This window comes from Xyrauchen texanus, chromosome 31, assembly GCF_025860055.1.
Source record: "Xyrauchen texanus isolate HMW12.3.18 chromosome 31, RBS_HiC_50CHRs, whole genome shotgun sequence".
Lineage (NCBI taxonomy): Eukaryota > Metazoa > Chordata > Actinopteri > Cypriniformes > Catostomidae > Xyrauchen > Xyrauchen texanus.
The window spans coordinates 3,602,779-3,624,855 of record NC_068306.1 but is presented as its reverse complement, the minus strand read 5'-3'; the positions used below and the strand labels follow the sequence as shown (position 1 = coordinate 3,624,855).

The 22,077-nt window shown below is 41.3% G+C and overlaps 1 pseudogene; it reads right to left on the bottom strand.

Annotated features, from left to right (window-relative positions):
- Window positions 1–22,077, bottom strand: part of LOC127625049 (zinc finger protein 208-like) — a 632,925-nt pseudogene that overhangs the window by 533,647 nt on the left and 77,201 nt on the right.

The window sequence follows — 22,077 nt, the reverse complement described above, 5'->3', positions numbered from 1 at the left end:
GCACTGTATGCTGATCTAAGGACGCCTGGAATATGGGTAACAGCTAAATGTTCTGCACAATATATGAGCACACTCCCACTAATATTCTCAAGTTCTGGACTTTTAGGTACCTTGCACGTCTTGAAAACCTTACAGACATCTCTCTCATTAACAGTTATAAACCTGATGCTGATTCACCCCCTCCCTCATCAAAGATGACTTTGTTTCTCGGATAGCTTCCCTATTGTCAAATTCAAAAGGGCAAAGTAAGATTTCAGTTCTTCAACCATAGTTGGACTACTGTCCAGATATGTTTTACCTTGGCCCGTGTGGGGAGCATTTACCATTGCTTTTATTTCTCATCCATTTGGTACCAATTCAAAAGCATTGAGGTGATCTGATATGCAGAGCTTAAGCCAAACAGCATTCAGGATATTTTACTGCCAACCAGTATTTTGAACTGTGAATGTTGAGATGTTTGTAACTCCACCATATACATTTCCAACATCCCAACCCCCTCTCCAACACACACACACACAATTGAATGCTAATTTGGGCAGGCCACAGCTTTTGTTTTGGCTAATGGCCTTGATCTGCTGCTACTGCAGCTGTACTTTTACATTTATGCATTTGGCAGATGCTTTTATCCAAAGGGATTTACAGAGCCTTTATTACAGGGACAATCCCCCCGAAGCAACCTGGATTAAGTGTCTTGCTCAAGGACACAATGGTGGTGGCTGTGGGGATCGAACCAGCAACCTTCTGCTTACCAGTTATGTGCTTTAGCCCACTAAGCCACCACCACTCCTCTTTTATTTTGTTGTAACTATATAACAGATTTGCACTGGGTATGTGTATGTGTGTATGTATTTAGGAGTGTGACTGCATGTGGATGTAACGTATATGTATGATTATTATTATTATTATTATTATTATTATTATTATTATTATCACCTATGTCTTGCTGCTGTTTTTGTATAGTTTGTTTGTATTGTTGTACACTGGAAGCTCCTTTCACTAAGACAAAATTCCTTGTATGTGTAAGCACAGTTGGCAATAAAGTTGATTCTGACTTTAGGAGGAGCACCCAAACATTGACCCCCCTCACCATTCTAAACAGCACTGAGGCAGCAGTGGAGTCATTCCGGTTCCTGGGCACTACCATCTCACAGGACCTGAAGTGCGAGACACACATTGACTCCACACGGCACATGGTGTATAAGTGTCGTTGTTTTGTGTGTGTAGTTTACAATAAAGACATGAGAGAGGCTGCATTTTTACCATTTATTGAACTTGAAAAACAACTGTAAAAAAGGAGGCGGAACGTTAAATTGTTCTCACGTTTCAACATTCCAAACACACCTTTGGTGACTTCTTGGAGCATGCGCCACAGACAAATCGCTTACATGCCTGGCAGATCTCAAGAGTTTTGTTCCCTGAACATCTGCCGACTTGACATTGTCTCCTTTTGGCAGGCGGGAAAGAGGTTAGAGGAATAAGTCGCTTCTGCGCTACTACACCCACTGCCTTTGCCATTTTTTGATGTGCACAAAGCTCCTTTACCAGCTCAAGAATAAATTGCTTTCTGCTGATGGTTACGTTCATGCACTGTTTGTACAGAATGTGTGCATTAATTGCAGCCAGGTTCAAGACGTTGTAAAACACAGCTATAGGCCAGCGACGGGATCCACTCTTTACCGAGTACTGTCGTGTCATCTGGTCCATTACATCAACGCCAACTTTAGTGCTATTATAGTGGGAAACTGTATTGGGCAGTTTCTTTGCGCCATTATCAGTTGAAACTGTCTGATGCATTGTACTCAGGATGCATACATTTTTCTTTGGCTTTGCCTGGTAGATAGTGAGTGTGACTTTTCCAGCCCTCATTACCTTGGTGGAAAATCTTTCAGACTGTGCATGTGTACTTCGGGGCATCTCTCGTCTGATTTTATTCATTGTGCCAACAATGGTGGTTTTGTTCACCAAAAGATTGTTTGCCAGTTGCAATGAGGTGAAGACATTGCCTGTCGTTACATTTCTTCCCTTTCCCAGGAAAGGCTCGACCAGACGTATGACAACATTGTCAGATAACCGCTGATCAGCCGGCCTACTGTCGTCTTTCCCTAGATAGGGATGTGCGTTCAGCATGTATTTTGTTTCAACATCAGCGGCCACCCAGAATTTTATGCCAAATTTGTCCGGTTTATTGGCCATGTACTGCGTGAAACGACAGCGCCTTGGTAGGGAAGAGTTGTTCATCAACTGTTATGTTCTCACCGGTGTGTATGAAGCAATGCTGTTTTTCACAAATTTGTCAAATATCTCAGATATCATGGCAAATCTATCTGTCACAAGGCGGGCAGCTCTCGTGCTCTTGTCATCAAACCGCAGATAGCGCATGATATCTCTGAATTTCTGTCGAGACATTGTCTCTTTGAAAAAGAGTGTCCAAATTCCTTAGACCAAAAGTCATCCAATCTCATGCTTTTGCTTCCCACAACACCCCTCAAATAAACGAGACCAACAAATGCTTTTAGTTCATCATCTGTCAGTTTGAACTTTTCAGCATTATTCCGCCCAGCTTCCGCATCAGTGTACTTTTGTATATTTTGCCACATTTCTGAGTCAATCAAACACAGTAAGCTGCTCAATGGACTTGTAATTTTGCCCTTGGCATAAGAAGTTGGCCCTCGGGGTTCTCTCATCATATTGGCCTCTTGGGCTCTACCCCGAGGGTTGCCAAGATTTTGTTCAACCCATACTGTGCCATCTCTTGCAACCTCTTGGAATGAGTCCCCAGCACACTCAATTTCAGAGTCTGATTCTGAATCTGAATCAGATTCAATATCAACGCCACCTCCATCGTCCCTCTCCTCCTCTCCATTGAACACCTCACATTCCTCGCCCTCCGATTCCATCTCATTAATATTTTGTAGCAAGTCCAATGCTTGCTGTGCCGACATACGCAATATGAAACTCTTTCCACACTGAGTGCAGCTGTTAGGATTTTTGGCTGATCTTCTTGGATTCATTTTTGGTGAGAAATTATTTTCAGTCTTTAAGTCATGATGTTCCTGATCCTGAAGTTTCTCCTCCACTTTATTCAGCTCTTGACATTCCGTTCTCCCTTTCATCGGCTCTACAATGAACACAGTAAATTGACAAATCAATTCAAGAGGGACAATTGTGCAAAAAAAAAAAAAATCAAACTGAACCATTTTTTTGTCAGAGCACAACAAATGTCCATCACTGATGTGTGATTTTGCTAGGCAAACAGTATTTATTTATACTGTCAATTATGGCTGATAACTGTATTTCATGATTATAGTCATCAGGGCTTGACATTAACACCTGTCAAATACTGGTGGAAATCAGCGGTGGCGGGTAACTCTGTTACTCTTAATGGTCACTTGGCAGGTGAAGTTTTCCGGGTTTTTACTGCATTTAAAATTCTGTGAAAGTTAAACCATAGCGAAAGCAATTATAATTGTATTCATCTCATTCAGCACTTTATAAGCACTAAATATTCCACTCATGTCAGAGATTATTTAGCGGAGATGGGCCACTTCTGTTAAAATGAATGGGAGAAATTGAAATGCTCAAACAGAAGCTCTGAGCGCCCAACAGTCAATGGATGTAGAAAGGAAGTCCTGCCTTACAGTTAAAAGAGCCAATCAACGCTTAGATAGACATCACCTGTCAATCAACTCTAAAACGTGCATGCGCATCAGCTGTACAAGACGAGAAAATTAGCGTTTTTTTTACGTAAAATGAGGTAAAGAATCACAATCTATGATTCCAGTATTGTCAGATTTTATTGTTGATTTGAAATGTTTTTTTATTGTAATCTTGACCAACCGTTTTTGAGATTTCTGTCTATCTCCATTCAAGTAGACAGGAGCTGACCTGGCATGACTGGAAATAGTCTCCCGGGAGCATTCCAAAGATGGCCGACAGTGGACTGACTTGCTAGAAAGACTTTGTTCATATCAGACTAGGGCTGCACGATATTGGAAAAAACTGACATTGCGATATTTTGTTTTTCTGCGATATGAAAAAATACAGATTGACTTTGCCAGATGACATGAATAGCTATATTTGAGAAGAATTAATTATTCTAGAATGATTGGGGTGATTTTGTAGGGAACTGCATCTTCATGGAAAAGAAACTGAAAATGACTTTTTACTTTTTGACTTATTTTGGGTAGATTATTTTATTATAATAATTAATACACTGTTTAATTCACCATGGTTCCATTGTATTCATGCAATACTCCTCTATCAATTCAACCTAAAGTCAATGATCTAACATGTTATGATATTAATAATGCATGTTGCTTACCCTAAAATAAAGGGGCTCATTTGTGATTGAAGTGTGGTGTCTAGAAGGGATTCGGGAGATTACAGGAGGCTTTATCTCTGTACTCCAACCAGGTTAAAACAGAGCATTACACCAAGGAAGTTTCATTATCACAATAGGGCATTAATGTGAATGACAAAATAAGTAATTTAACATTTTATTATATTACAAATTAGATTACAAACCTCTTTTTTTTTAAAAAGAAATGTAAACAATAAATATCTTTCAATTTAAAACCTTTGGGGAAAACAGTGCAGCTACACACCAACCCTGAGTGGTTTACAAAAATACAACAAAAAATAAAATGTTTCTAAAAGAAATAACTTAAAAAAATAGTTGCCTGATTTTATTACATACCGCTTGTCAAGCGACCGGATCATGTTTTTATAACCCTCTTTGGTAAACGTGTTAATTGGTACCATGTCTTTCGCAAGGTGAAATGCTACTGAATCTTTGATTTTTCTCTGCCGTTTGGAAACTTTCTCGTATGGTGTTACACTGGCAAAGGCATCTGAAATTGTTTTTTTTTGCTTTGGACGGCATTTAGATCTGGCTTTGCACTCGACATACAAAGATTTGTGGTACTGACTTAAATGATCAAACAAATTGGTCGTGTTTCCTCGTGTTGTGGCAACAATTACAAGACAATCTCGACAAAGTACCTGTTTTTGGTCAACATCATCCTGTCGGTAGACAAAATATTTCCATATAACTGACAATGCATTTCATTTTGTAAGGAAATCCTCCATTTCTTTTGGCGCAAGCAGAGCCTTCACGTCAACAACGTGCAGCAATTAATTTTTTTATTTTTTATTATAATAAACTCTGTATATCTATGAACCCATAAATCGGAGTAAATTATGTAATATCATACAGATATAATGCTACATTTCCTATTGGAAAAAAATATTGTAGACTATATGTTTACCTTACTACATCGCACGTTCTGCGATGTGACTATTGCGGATGGGCACATCGCGATGTCGATGCTGAAACGATATATTGTGCAGCCCTATATCAAACATGCATCTGCGAGGGCGAATGAAGCTGGGTTCACAAACTAGCACGCCAACCAGCATGCTCTAGAGATAGGATAGCCAGAGTTCTGGCATACTGCAGAGAGAAACGCTCGATATTGCAGCGGAAACCACTAAACTTATCCGACTCATTAGACTTCTACAGAGAATGTTCAACTTTAAAGCACAACAGAAGTCAGTCATCTCAAACAGCTAGACAGACTTGCCATTATAAACAGCACTGATGAGGTACAGAGACAAACATCAACTACAAACTGATCAGTGATTCATATTAGGGTAAATATATACAATAGACTAGAAACTTTAGATATTAGGATGAGAGATCAGTTTAATGAGTTGTGCTTTTATTGGAAATGTTGGCTTTTGATGTTTTTAATTTCTCCTACAATCAGAATTTACGCAGGAGCTTGGTCCATGCTCATGGAGATGGCGATGAAGAAGGCTTTGAAGTTTAATTTGTAAAAAATACCACAGGTTAGACCATGCTTGGCTCATCATGTAATAGGTCGGTGTAACTATTCTATAAAACAAACCGTAACATTTTGTGAAGAAAAAACAGTGGCCTAAAGACATTTAAAATATAATATAGCTGCAAGCAGTGATTACAGGGCCAGACAGACCAAATTCTGGTCATTTATAGATCAGAGTGTCCTCTATCATTGTGCAAACTTTCACAACGTTCCTCCAAAGGGGTTTATGAACTGCCTTATGAGATGTCTGACACTCACCAGTGTTTCAAAGCTTTTGTGGTGTGCGCACTAGAGTTGGGTGATAAAATGGTATCAATATTTGTAGAGAAAAAACATCTCAATATAGATGATAAACTTATGAGTGCTTTGATATATATTGTATAGCTACCCAGGGTTTGAAATGAGCATCCGACAAAAGGCGGGTATTTCACTATGGCATGCGATCTGTAAAGATGTCTCGAAGTGACATGGAATGCCTTTAAACGTTCAGACGTGCACATGAAGAAACACACCTGATTATTTTGCAGAACAGGCAAAAGGCAAGCCGAACATGACGTTAAAGAATGCAACATACCTGAAGAAATGCCATCATCATTATCTTCATATCTCTGTTGTTCCTCTGTTGTGGGTTCTCTTCTCATCTTCATCAGGTTCCTGCAGTCCACGAGCTTCACTGAACACATCTTCACTGATGTCTCCAGCATCTGCTGTTCATCATCTTCATCAATCCATTGTTCCTCTGTTGTGATTTCTTTTATCTCCTCTTGCTTGACTTTAATCTTCACTGAACACATCTTCACCTGTTCATCATCATCATCTTCATCTCTCTGTTGTTCCTCTGTTGTGCTAGCTTCTTTTATCTCCTCCTCCTTCACTTCAATCTTCACTGGTGTCTGCAGCATCTGCTGTTCTCCAGCGTTACAGACAGAAGTCAGAGACTCTGTGGAGGTTTGATCACCCTGATTACTGTCACACACACTCTCCTGAGCATCAGTAGAACAGAGTAAAGTGAGCTGTGAGTCCTGTGTGTCTCTGGATCTCTGTTCAGAGAGTTTGTCCAGCAGCTGCTGTGGTGTGGACTGATCTCTGCCGCTCCACACTGAATCCTGACATTCTGTGGAGGTCCCATCAGTCACACACACTGAAGATTGACAGGAAACCTTTTCCAGCTCCTGACAAACACAACACAATCACATCTGTACCGTTCATCATCACAGAGTCACAGTCATATCACATCATTTGAAACTTACTTACAATCTCAACTTTAAAAGTTCATTAAAATCTAACAAGACTGCTCTGGAAAAGACAAATAGACACAGTGGTTCAGTTTAAGGATGAAATGAATGTTTAACCTGTAAACTGTCTCTCTCCATCAGTTTTGTCTTCATCAGATCTGTAAAACAAAACAAGACAAAAAAAAACCCTCTTTCAGATATGAGACAAATATTCACGTGTGCTTTGTGTTTGGCTTTATTTAACATAATCATTGAACGCCTTTAAAATCTGCTTCTTGATTTAACGAGCTCATATATCAGATATTAAACATGATATTCTCAGATTTCTGATTGTTTCTCCTGAAACTGAATATTTTAAAGCGTCTGTCACAAAACCGCCACATAAAACGATGATAAGATTATTTTACGATCATTAGAACAAAGACAGAAAAATACAAACATATGAAAACTAATATAAACTCACAGATTAAGCAAAACACGTTGAACATTTACCGACTGAGAACGCAAATTCTTATTTCTTCTTCTTGTTTAATGGCGGGTCTCAAAACAACTAATGGCGCTTTCCCGCCTCACACTGGACTGGAGTGTGAATGTGTAATATTCTTCTTCTTCTTCGGTTTTATGGCGGTGGTACCAACATTAAGGTGCATTATCGACACCTACTGTGTTGGAGTGTGGACCAGAGTTTACCCATTTCGTAAAAAGATCTCTTAATTAACTCTTAAAATAAAAGCTTTATTTCTTCCACTCCCTCCTAAGTTCCCTTTCCATTATTTCTGGTTCATTGAAATACTTTTGGCAGACACAAATAACACGTTCTACTGACTCCTCTATTCCACAATGCTAATGTGTAATATTGATCAATTCTGCTGATTTTGAGAGCTGTTTTTATCTAGACTATGTTCTACATTGTGTAGCATTCATGTAAATACAGATAGTTTCACAAGTTCAGTTTTATATTTGAATTTATTAAAGGTATTGTTACAATTGCCATAATCAAATTATTTTCATTATTAATAAAAAAGGCTCCTGTTTGGTTAACACCATTGACAAACTATTATATTATTTAAAATTTCCTGTTTAAAAGGCATTTTAGTTTCTTATATACCCATGGTTTGTTATTTTAGAAAATCTTGCATGTCCTAGATGGTACCACTGAGTCGAAACAAAAATGGATATCTGAAATAACAGGAGTATGCTCATTTATCCACCTCCCGAACCCCCCAATCAATACTGTCAAAACACCGTTGTAAACAAGTAATGCTGTCGTTGATCCAAACTTATACTGTTTTGACTTTCGGTTTCTCTCTCTCTAGAATCCTGCAATGTTGGTCGAAAATAAATAACTCTATGATCAGATGCACCCAGAGGTGGCTTTGGGATGGCAGAAAAAGTGTTTTTTGACAGTATCATAACACCCCCGATGTTTATATTTTTTATATTTAGTAATATCTGCTTTTGGGTCAATGTATACAACAGTGAAGAATAGTTGTTGGAAGTCAAGTCAACCTTTATTTACAGAGCACATTTAAAAACAACAGAAGTTGACCCAAAGTGCTTTACACATCAATCACAATTCTCTCGGCAAGTAGAAAGGCCATAGAGACACTGAAATTAGTTCAATGTCCGAAGTGCAAACTTACCGTGACCGTTCTACACCACTGGTGCCTGACGAGGAGACAAACGCCATGGCTGTGATGTTTCCACATAGCTGCAATGTTACGGCCCATCATAAAGATAGTAAATACATCGAGTTCTACCTTGAAGTTTGGAACACTTTCATCCAGCCAGGACTCAGTGATCGGCAGCAAGCAAGCCGTACGATACTCATGCTGGAAGTGGTGTGAGTGGTGGTGGCTAAAGCACATAACTGGTAATCAGAAGGTTGCTGGTTCGAGCCCTACAGTCACCAGTGTGATGCTTAATGCTTCTGGTTTGATTCACACAGTCACCATCATTGTGTCCTTGAGCAAGGCACTTAATTCCAGGTTGCTCTGGGCGATTTTCCCTGTAATACATTTACTGTAAGTCACTTTGGATAAAAGCGTCTGCCAAATGCATAAAAAAAAAATGGAAGTACAAGTTGCTGGTAAGCTCTTCCATTTTTCCTCTTCGTGATTGGGCATTTATCAATAATATAGTTGGCAGTGGTAGCTTATTTTTTGATGCATTATTTTGGGAACACATGGAAATTTATTAGGATTTATTATTCATTTGCTATCGGAATTATCCTACTTCCCACTTCTGAAGTGGTAATTAGGAGTATGTTGTGTTCATGTGCTTTGTTGTCGGAAAGAACAGAAAACCTGAATGATGCCAGGTTTGTTCATACATATTTCTTGAGGACATTTTATTTTGACACCATAATACATATCACTCAGTTAGCTGGCTGACGATAATAAAATTTTGGTCAAATGCAAGCTATTTTCGCAGTGTAAAAAGGTACAACCCGCATAGAATGGTTGCTGATATACATAAATTAATTTGACCAAAACGGCAAGCATTAACAATTAGCTATATTTAGAAAAATAAACAAATCCTGTCATTCACTACAGAAACTGTACCTTCCGCCATGTTGAAAATGTAGGACTCCTCCCATCACGGAAACTCTGGTATCAATATGATAGTCATAATTACTATTTGAGGGATTATTCATGAGCAAATTTTGAGTGGGGAACTCATATTTACGTTAATTCAGATAGCACGTAGTCTACTATCTTTTAGGTAAGACCCCAAATACAGTTAATCACACAAACTGTAATGAAGCCTCTGTTCTACTTTTACACATCTTTTTCAGGTATATCCTTATCATAAGGACAAGACAAACTTTACCATGAATTTGAACACATCACAACCCCTTAATATGGTAATGTTGATTTTAGTTTTTACAATAATAATAATATTTAACACATATTACTTCATTATTGAAAACATCTTGATTACAACAATGTATTATTTAATCAATCACTAGTTGAGTTTTATACAAAGCATTATTTTGTCACCTCTGTTTTCCACTTTGTACAACATTAAAAACGCATAATTTAAACACATTTAAATTAACAGATGGTACAATGGGGAGGGTAGGTGTTGGCTACAGTGTGGGAATATCATAGTACATGACCAAACATATGCTATAAACATATCCTGTACAACAGCCAGAGGGAGGAAGAGGAAGCATAGGTCAAAGGTGTCAAACACCTGTTAGGTCATAAATCATAGGGTCATAAATCATATTCTGTCATTCGGTACATAATATTTACTACTACTGATGTCCGAATCTGAGTGTGAGTGTTCCAACTTCCCAGTGAACCCTGCAGCATTGGTCTGGTTTCAGACTACTCATGGTTCTGTCATACCCCGGTGCATTTTCTTACTGTCATCACTCAGACCACCTCCTACAGGTAGTGTCGGGTTCGGTACCATTGTCCGCTGCCGTAGCTTTTTTGAATACTTCACATTGCCAACTTTTCATGCACTTACACTGCCAGTGTGAAAGCCCCCCAATTAACATCTGGTAAACATCTTTAAAAGATCAGAAATGAAAACATTATTTTTTGTAAATATTTTTATTATATTTTCTTGAACACTTACAAAACAATGTAAATCACATGTCTGTAACAACGCATATGTATAATGTACAAAAACAAAACAAAAAAACAAACAAACACTGGGGCTCATATTACATGAAAAGTGCAATAGAACAAATCAACATTGGATAACACAATGTGTACTTTGGGAGTCAGAGTTAACCACACACATAAGCAATAAAGTAGGGTTAATATAGTGCATATTAAAATATGTTTTCATATGAATATTATAGCATTTTGTTCCTCCTCTATTGTATTGTTAATATCCCCATGTTCAATAAATAATGTCTGTTAAGGAGGTGCCATGGGCCAGTGCCCACGAGTATGCCACACTTCTTTGTAGAGTGTGCTCGAACCCACAAGGCACAGACTGGGTGTGATAGGCTAGGGAAATAGCTTCAATGACCCAGTGAACTAACCTCTGTTTGGAGACGCGTTCCCTTTCCGCCGTCCGCCAAAGCAGACAAAGAGCTGCTCAGAACATCTAAAGCTCTGCGTGCGGTTCAAATAGATACGCAAAGCACGTACTGGACACAGCAATGAAAGGGTTGGGTCTGTCTCCTCCAGGGGCAGCGGTTGGAGGTTCATGACCTGATCACTGAAGGGGGTCATAGGAACCTTAGGCACGTACTGTAGCCCGGTCGCAGCCTCAGGATAACCTGAGAATGTGCCGGACCGAACTCCAGGCAGGTGTCGCTGACAGAGAACGCTTACTGGTCCCTGACCCTCTTGATGGAGGCTAACGCGATAAGGAGGGCCGTCTTCAGGGAGAGGGCCTTGAGCTCAACTGAATCAAACGGCTTGAAGCGGGGGTCTCTGAATGCCCGAGAGGACTACTGAGAGATCTACTGCGTCGTGGTGGGCTGCAACACCTTCTAGGTGGAGGGGGACAGCCTCTTCTGCAGGAATGAAAGCACTGACCGAACTGTGCACCTCTTTGGGTCTTCGGCTCGGAAAGAACACCAATTCGAACAAGCGCCACTTTAGGGCATAAAGTTGCATGGTGGAGGGAGCTCTGGGTTGGTTGATCGTGTCTACGACTGCAGGTGGTAGATCCATTAGATCTTCCGCGTCCCATCCAGGGGCCAGACGTGGAGGTTCCAGAGGTCTGGGTGTGGGTGCCAGGGATGTGAGTGGCGCGCAGCGACTTGAGTCACGGCTGGCTCCAAAGGAGGAGATGGCGGGCGAGTTGTGACATATGACGAGAGCGCATGCCGCCTTGGTGTTTTATGTACACTACCGTCCCGGTGCTGTCTGAACGGATCAAGACGTGTTTGTCCTGGATTAGTGGGAAAAACCTCCGTAGGGCAAGAAATACAGCCAGCAACTCTAGACAGTTGATGTGCCAACGCAACCAGGGTCCTGTCCAGGAGCCAGCAGCAGCGTGCCCTTTGCACACGGCACCCCAACTCTGTTAAGAGGCGTCTGTGGTGACCACGACACGTCTGGACACCTACTGCAAGGGGACTCCAGTCCGCAGGAAGAAGATGTCTGTCTAAGGGTTGAAAGTCTGACGGCAAGAAGGGTCCGCAGTGATTGTCACACGGTATGTGCCGTGGCGCCATGCCCATCTTGGGACTCGAGTCTGTAGCCAGTGCTGAAGCAGTTTCATATGCATCAACCAGAGCGGCGCGGCCTTGGCTGAGGATGCCATATGCCCCAGGAGCTTCTGGAATTGTTTTAGAGAACACCGTTGTGACGGGCTCAAAGAGAGCGAGGCACCTGAGCACTGACTGAGCGTGCTCGTTGGTGAGGCGTGCTGTCATTGAGACTGAGTCAACTCCATGCCACGAAAAGAGATGCTCTGAACTGGGGCAAGCATGCCCTTTTTCCAATTGACCTGAAGCCCTAGTCGGCTGAGGTGCCTGAGCACCTGGTCCCTGTGAGCGCATAGTAACTCTTGAGAGTGGGCCAGGATGAGCCAGTCATCGAGGTAGTTGAGTATGCGGATGCCCACCTCCCTTAGAAGGCAAGATCTACCTCTGCAATCTTCGTGAAGACACGAGGGGACAGGGACAGGCCGAAGGGGAGTACCTTGTACTGATACGCCTGGCCGTCGAATGTGAACCGTAAGAAGGGTCGGTGTCAAGGCAAGATGGAGACGTGGAAGTACGCGTCGTTCAGGTCTACCGCCGCCAACCAATCTAGCTGTCGAACGCAGGTAAGAATCTGTTTCTGCGTGAGCATTTTGAACGGGAGTCTGTACAAAGCCCGGTTGAGAACTTGCAGGTCCAAGTTTGGTTGCAAACCGCCGCCTTTCTTTGGTACGATGAAGTAAGTGCTGTAGAATCCCGTCTCCATCTTGGCTGGAGGGACCGTTAACTTCTGGGAAAATCTTAATGCTATCAGTTATGTCGGGGAAGGTGGTCTTTCCCGGTCCTATTCTTTCAAGGGGAAAAGACCCTGCGGAGGCCACATCCTGCCCAATCTAAGGGGAGGTAACATGTGGCAAATACACCACAAGGGTTGTGAAGCTGTATGTGGAAATGGCACGGTGGTAGGTCCAGCCTAATGAGGGGGGACTCTACAAGCTCGGCGACCGGGGCAGCGGGGCTGCCCAGGGGAAACGCGGGTCCGCCGACAGGGGGACCGTACCGTGGGAAATACATCACAGGGAGTTTGCCTGAGAAGGGAACTAAGCCTGTGGAGCCCGACCCCAGTACAGAGAGACTGTGACTCGCAGTGGGTCTGGATGCGAATTGCTCCGCTGAATTTGCAGGCCAGAAAGCTAGGGAGGAGAACATCCAGCAGCGAAGCGAAGTGGCTAACCTGGGATAGAAGGCGCACTGGATCAACTTGGTGAACGGCGCTGTGTGCAAGCGGAACACCCGATCGGTTGTGCCGCGTTACCGAGTTCTTATTAAACTAAATAACCAAACTTCCCAGAGGATTAAAAATGTACATTTCCCCACACATAATTTTAGATTAAGTCTAACAATAAAAAGGAAATATTCAATTAAAAGATGAGCATATTTGTCCAATTGATTTTAGTCCTTCGCTTGCACAGATTTGCAAACATTCTTAATCATAAATGCCTGAAAGACATCTGCTTAATGTCTTACTGATAACCAATAGGAAACATCTAACAGACTTATTGCGGACGAACAAACACCTAAAAAAAAATGTCTTCCAGATGTAAACACACATATATATTAGATATCAAGGTGATGTACATGTGATATCAGTGTCTTTTGAGTTTATCTGAATTTCCAGCTTTTTAATTGATCTTGTTGGACCTGAAAACCATTTTTGCTAACTGTGATTACTTGGGCAATGCTTTTTTATATGTTTCCACAGAGCACTTGCTGCTCTGAAACTCTTTCCACAGAGTGAACACTTGTAAGGTTTTTCTCCAGTATGAATTCTCTCATGAATTTTCAGGTTTTGTGACTTAGTGAAACTCTTTCCACAGTGTGAGCACTTGTAAGGTTTTTCTCCAGTATGGTTTCTCTCATGTGTTTTCAAGCTTTGTAACACTGTGAAACTCTTACCACAGAGCGAGCACTTGTAAGGTTTTTCTCCAGTATGAATTCTCTCGTGATTTTTTAGGTATTGTGACTGAGTGAATCTCTTTTCACAGTGTGAGCACTTGTAAGGTTTTTCTCCAGTATGGTTTCTCTCATGTGTTTTCAAGCTTTGTAACACAGTGAAACTCTTTCCACAGAGTGAGCACTTGTGAGGTTTTTCTCCAGTATGAATTCTCTCATGATTTTTCAGGTATTGCGACTTAGTGAAACTCTTTCCACAGTGTGAGCACTTGTAAGGTTTCTCTCCAGTATGAATTCTCTTGTGTGATTTGAAGCTTTGTAACACAGTGAAACTCTTTCCACAGTGTGAACACTTGTAAGGTTTTTCTCCAGTATGAATTCTCTTGTGTGTTTTCAAGCTTTGTAACACAGTGAAACTCTTTCCACAGTGTGAACACTTGTAAGGTTTTTCTCCAGTATAAATTCTCTCATGTGTTTTCAAATGATTTGACTGATTGAAACTCTTTCCACAGAGTGAGCACATATAAGGTTTTTCTCCAGTATGGATTCTCTCATGTGTTTTCAAGCTTTGTAATACAGTGAAACTCTTTCCACAGTGTGAACACTTGTAAGGTTTTTCTCCAGTATGAATTCTTTTGTGTGTTTTCAGATGATTTGACTGATTGAAACTCTTTCCACAGTGTGAACATTTGTAAGGGTTTTCTCCAGTATGGTTTCTCTCATGTGTTTTCAAATGATTTGACTGAGAGAAACTCTTTCCACAGTGTGAGCACTTGTATGATTTCTCTGCAGTATGAATTATTTGGTGCTGTTTCAAGTTGCAAGCTTTAGTAAAGATCTTCCCACATTCAAAGCATATATGAGTACCCACACCATTATGTATTGTCTGGTGCCCTTTTAAACTTGACAGGTGTGCAAAACTCTTTCCACAAAAATAACAATTGTAAGGCTTCTCATTTGTGTGCACTTTCAGATGTTGTTTTAGGTACGATGCCAAAACAAATGTTTTACCACATTTATCACATTCAAATGGTCTTACTCCAGAGTGAGAGTGGAGATGATCCTTGAAAGAGTATACATATGCAAAACTCTTTCCACACTGATGGCACGTGTAAGGCTTCTCTCCAGTATGGACTATCATGTGCATATTAAGCCAGCCTTTACATTTGAAACTCTTTCCACACTGAGAGCAGGTGAAAGTATTTTTGGCTGCTCTTCTTTGATTGTTTTCAGGTGGGAAACTCTTGTTAGTTTTTGAGCCACTCAAAGATCCTTCAATAGTTATTAAATCATGATGATTCTGATCCTGAAGTTTCTCCTCCACTTCATTCAGCTCTACAATGAACACAGTAAATTGACAAATCAATTCAAGAGTGACACATTTAAAACATCAAATTGAACACTAATTTATGGGCAGAACACAACAAATGTCCAGTATTTTTCTTGATTTATACCATAAATTCTGGCTGATAACTGCCTTTCATGTCATTTAGACTGAATGTGAACCACAATTACAGAAAGTTATACATGTCTGGAACAACATGAAGGTTGAGTACATCAGTGTTTCCTACAGCTTTCTGACTTAGCAGCAGGTGGATTCCTCAGCAGACTCCGTCCACAACTGTTTTTGTCTACTTTGTGTAGAAGCCAGTCAGCTTTAATACTTTAATACTAATTTAATATATTAATATTGATTAATAATAATTGATAATTAGGTTGGCTTTTCTACTTTTCTAAGTTTATTATTATTTTTATTCTGAGACTCAATCTAGGAACTTGTCTTAGAGCAGGGCTCTTCAACTACTTTCTTGCTGGGGACAGATTATCCAGATGAAAACTTGGCAGGGGCCAAAATGTTCCCTTACGACTCAGTACACTTGATATTGCATGCCAACTAGGGCTGGGATAAACAATTATTTTTTAAACGATTAATCTAGCGATTTATTTTTTCGATGCATCGATTAATCTAACGATTCATTTTTTCAGTCCGATTCGATTTCGATTCGATTAATCGACTTGTGACAACACCAGTAATACCGGTTTCATCGGGGGTGGGGGTGTATAAAATGTTAAAAAAAAAACATTTGCCGGGAGTTTGATTGACAATCAATCTGATCAATCAATCATAATAGCCATTTTTGTCCGACAAAGTAGTCAGGAGAGAGAAGATTAACGTCGGTGGATTTTAATTTGAATAATGGATTGTAGGCTACCATACTGACGTCTTTCCACGGTTAAAACAACAGTCCTTCTGATGTAGGCTACATTCATGTTTAGCCTATTTGATGCTATAAATTAACCAAGGAAAAGATGATCGGTTCACGAGCAGCTTTAACTGAGGCAATCTGTCACGACACATTAAAGAGCCACAAAATAGTAGGCCTATTTATGGTTTAATTTTCTTTGAATGACCAAATTTGAAAGTTGAGACTTTATTAAATGTTACCTGCTTGGTCCTGTCTGTCAGCGCGTTGTCTGTATTTTTCACGACATTCATAGCTATAAGCGCATTATTAATAGCTATAAGCGAAAACTTTAGGTGTCGACAACGTATTATAGCCTACTCCAACATCGAGTGCAAAGTGGGGAGTTGAAAAAAACTTACGGTGCTCTGTCATCTGCAGCTGCTCCCGGGTGGCGCCTCTTCAGGTGCTGGTGCATTGCCGTGGTGCTAGAATGGAAGGCCATCTCCATTTTGCAAAGACGACATATCACGGAATTGTTTCCTTTTAAATTAAAGAATTCTCATAATTCCCAGGGGAACGAGTGCATGCCGCCTTGCACTTCTGACAGTCTGAGGAGCCACTCGTGTTGCTACTATTCGCCGGCGCCGCCATCTTTGTTTTGGGTCCGACGAATTGACACGCATATTTTGCGTCGACGTATTTTTTGTCCCAGCTGTCCCAGCCCTAATGCCAACGTATACAGGAAGTTGTTCTTCCACATGACCTAGGTGAAACCTCTCTATGATAACGCCAATATTCTAATATTGGATATGATATTTGAGCCCCTCCATTTTAGGTGAGAAGCTGTCCACTTTAAAAGCAGGCGCACAACCACCATTACTCAGAATTTTCCTCAAGACAGCGATTCATCTCTCGTCTAGAAGCCCTCTACTGCTTCGCAATTGGCTACACGAGTCAGAGGGTGGAATCTTCACTGCAACGAGAAGACTCTCTGCAGTGCTCTGTCGACCATCACTCGTGGGTGAATGGGCTGCTTCAGCATCCTGATTCCCCGCAGTGCTTCGGCAGGTGTTGTGTATCCGTATAAAGCAATGTATATTGTGTGTATAAATATAAATATATTGTTGCTGTTGGGTAGAAACCTCATATCTTCCATATTTCTTAATTTTAATTTGTTTTCATAAATCAATGACAGTGTTTATTTATTTTTACAAATATTTAACGAATGAAAAGTATTAACAAGAGCTTGTGAACCTCATAGCTCCACCCCGCCTCCATCTTGAATGAAGTGCAGCACACAGCAGAGCTGTCTACCCAATTTGGAATTCCCAATGTGCTCTAAGTCCACCTGGTGGCGTAGTGACTCGCCTCAATCAGGGTGGCGGAGGACGAATCTCAGTTGCCTCTGTGTCAGCGACTGTCAATCCGCGCATCTTACCACAAGGCTTGATGAGCACTTTATTGCAGAGATGTAGCGCGTGGGGGCAAACGCTATTCAATACACGGCATCCACTCACAACTCACCACGCACCCCACTGAGAGCAGGAACCACACATTATAGTAACCACAAGGAGGTTACCCCATGTAAAATTTGCCATGGCCAATTTGGTTGCTTAGGAGACCTGGCTGGAGTCACTCAGCACGCTCTGGATTCGAACTCGTGACTCCAGGGTTGGTGTTCAGCGTCAGTACACGCTGAGCTACCCAGGCCGCCCATTATAATGTTTTCAAATTAGCACTAGCTGGTTGCAATCTCAGTTAAATCTATGCAGTGCACCTGTTTATAAAAATGTAGCTTTGATGTTAAAATTGTGATTATACAGTACATCGGAAAATATTCACAGTGCTTCACTTTTTCCACATTTTATTATGTTACAGCCTTATTCCAAAATGGATTAAATTCATTATTTTCCTCAAAATTCTTTGTTGAAGCACCTTTGGCACCAATTACAGCCTCAAGTCTTTTTATGTATGATGCTACAAGCTTGGCACACCTATTTTTGGGCAGTTTCTCACATTCTTCTTTGCAGGACCTCTCAAGCTCTCTCAGATTGGATGGAGAGCGTTGGTGCACAGCCATTTTCAGATCTCTCCAGAGATGATCAATCAGGTTCAAGTCTGGGCTCTGACTGAGCCACTCAAGGACATTCACAGAGTTGTCCCGTAGCCACTCCTTTGTTATCTTGGCTGTGTGCTTACGGTTGATGTCCTGTTGGAAGATGAACCATCACCCCAGTTTGAGGTTCAGAGTGATCTGGAGCAGGTCTTCATCAAGGATGTCTCTGTACATTGCTGCATTCATCTTTCCCTCGATACTGACTAGTCTCCCAGTTCCTGCCGCTGAAAAACATCCCCAGAGCATGATGCTGCCACCACCATGCTTCACTGTAGGGATGGTATTGGCCAGGTGATGAGGTTTCTTCCAGACACGCTTGCCTTTCAGGCCACAGAGATCTTTGTTTCATCAGACCAGAGAATTTTGTTTCTCATGGTCTGAGAGTCCTTCAGGTGCCTTTAGACAAAGTCCAGGCGGGCTTACTGAGGAGTGGCTTCCGTCTGGCCACTCTACCATACAGGCCTGATTGGTGGAGTGCTGCAGAGATGGTTGTTCTTCTGGAAGGTTCTCCTCTCTCCACAGAGAAATGCTGGAGCTCTGTCAGAGTGACCATCGGGTTCTTGGTCACCTCCCTGACTAAGGCCCTTCTCCCCCGATCGCTCAGTTTGGGTGGCCAGCTCTAGGAAGATTCCCGGTGGTTCCAAACTTCATCCATTTACGGATGATGGAGGCCACTGTGCTCATTGGGACCTTCAATGCTGCAGAAACTTTTCTGTACCCTTCCCCAGATCTGTGCCTCAATACAATCCTGTCTCAGAAGTCTACAGACAAGCCCTTAGACATCATGGCTCGGTTTGTGTTCTGACATGCACTGTTTACTCTGGGACCTTATATAGACAGGTGTGTGCCTTTCCAAATCATGTCCAATCAACTGAATTTACCACAGGTGTACTCCAATCAAGTTGTAGAAACATCTCAAGGATGATCAGTGGAAACATGATGCACCTGAGCTCAATTTTGAGTGTCATGGCAAAGTCTGTGAATACTTATGTACATGTGATTTTCCCATTTTTTTATTTTTAATATATTTGCAAAGATTTCAAACAAACTTCTTTCAAGTTGTCATTATGGGGTATTGTTTGTAGAATTTTGAGGAAAATAATGAATATAATGCATTTTGGATGCACTGTAAATGGTATTGTTTACTGAGGAGAACAATTCGTAGCTAGTTAGCGATGTGACAAGAAATGATCAGACTAATGTGATAGCCTGTTGTTCACTTTATCAGTCGCTGTTTAAGATCCTTCATCACCAGATGAATTATGTAATATCAGCAAGATAACCAACTACTTGCCTCAACATGAGGCTACTGTAACCTATTGAGGCAAACTAAGCTGATATGAATACCAGGGTTTTTTCATACATTAGCAATGTCTGTGTCCTTGAAGGAAATGTGTGCAATGATCAATGTATCATATGAAGTGAGGACACCGCACTGGAGAGTGTAAAGAGAGAGACATTTGAAGTGAATGCAGGTAAAGTGAATATTGTGCAAATGATCGATGAGTTGTATAGGAATTGATATTACAAAGTTTAATGTGTGTAAATGAGTGTTAAATGGATAGATGGGCACATTTCACAGCAGTAGTCAGTGGATAATGTAGACATACACACAAACTAATGTTTTTTGTTGTTGTTTTTTTTTAAGATTCCACAGTTGGCACAGATTGACACAGTTGGAGGAAGAAAGTGTAATAATAAAAGTAATTGGAAGTGTGTGGAGAAAAGGAGAAGAATGATGGGACAGCCTTACCGTGGGAGGAGCAAGATTTTACCAAGGAGCCCAGGGTGATGGGACCAAGATGCCAGTCAGCTGCATGTGTGAAGTCCTACAAGCATCACTGCAGCAAAATTGGAAAGGCAGACAGGGAGAAGATTTTTAAATGCTTTTGGGAGAATATGAACTGGGAAGAGAAAAGAATGTCTGTTAGTGATTTGGTAGATATCATCCCAGTACAGATGAGAAGGGGGTCTGAAAAGTCAAGAAGTTCATCTACTCTTGTTTTCTGTTTAAATGTTGATGGACAGAGCAAGAGAGTGTGCAGGAGTTTTTTTTGGCAACGCTTGGAATAGGGGAATGGTCTGCCCTTAGCTGGGTGCTAGGCACAAGAAATACACAGAAGAATGCAGCATCATGCCAAAGAGATGAAGCTTGTGAGTTCATGAGGTTCATGAGGATCTCCCTAAAGTGCCCTCCCACTACTGTAGGTCATCAACATCAAAACCGTACCTGGAGCCTGTCTTTCAGTTCATGATTGACCTGTATAAAGTGTACCATTGTGCTGCTGAGAAGATGCTGAGACTTTTATCAAGATCGGTGTTCTCAGAAGAATTTAATTGGCAAAACCTGGGTCTTTACCATCCAAAGAAGGACCAGTGTAACACCTGCTGCTCCTTCAAGGCTGGTAACTTACCAGAAAATGAGTGGCAGGACCACTTTCAGAAAAATGAAGAGGCCCGTGCTGCAAAAGTGCAGGATCTGCAAGCCCTCCTCCTCTGCCCCAGATTGAAATTGTCGGCTCTTTACAACAAGACAAAACTAGTTGTCCACAACTTTACAATGTATGACATGTCTACGTGCAACGCCTCTTGCTATGTCTGGCTTGAAGGTGAGGGAGCTCTGTCTGCCAGGGAGGTTGCATCCTGTGTCACTGATTTCCTCTCTGAGCATAAAGAGCATGAGAAGTACATTTTGTGGAGAGATGGTTGTGGGTACCAAAACCGCAACTCGGTGCATGGCAATGCTCTTCTGAAGTTTCCACAGAGATGAAGAAGGTAGTCATTCAGAAGTTCCTGGAGAAGGGGCACACACAGATGGAATGTGACTCTGCGTCTGAGAAACCATGAAATATATGTCCCAGCTGAATACGTTGCCCTGATGAAGACAGCACATTCCAAGTCCAACCCATATGAAGTCAGATATGTGGACCATAACTTCTTCCAAGAGTTCACCAAACTGAGGCTCTGCAAGTCCATCTTCCCTGGGATCAAACCCAGTAAACCCACTGTCCATGATGTCAGAACCATCAGTTAACTATCATACTAAAATCATTTACATTTACATTTATGCATTTGGCAGACGCTTTTATCCAAAGCAACTTACAGAGCCCTTATTACAGGGACAATCCCCCCGGAGCAACCTGGAGTTAAGTGCCTTGCTCAAGGACACAATGGTGGTGGCTGTGGGGCTCGAACCAGTGTCCTTTTGATTACCAGATTACCAGTTATGTTCTTAGACCACTACACCACCACCACACCAGTTATTAGCGACTTGACTTGAACACAATATTGGTGACTTGGACTTGAGCAGTGAGGACTCGGACTCGAGACCTAGTGACTTGACTACAACACTGGTAATGGCTGTAAAGTCTCAAAAACATGAATAACCAGCTCTTCTGAAAACACAATATTTGGGGAAAAATGAGTCTTTCTATTGCTTGGCATTTAAAAAAAAAACAACAAATGACTATTTTGTTTTGATGTGGATCAAGAAGCATCGCTGTGGTGCAGGAAACACTGGAGTACATTTGTGTGACTTTTGAGTCATGAAAATGTCAATCATCAATGGAAGAAACATACCTGAAGAAACAAAATCATCATCATCTCTCTGTTGTTCCTC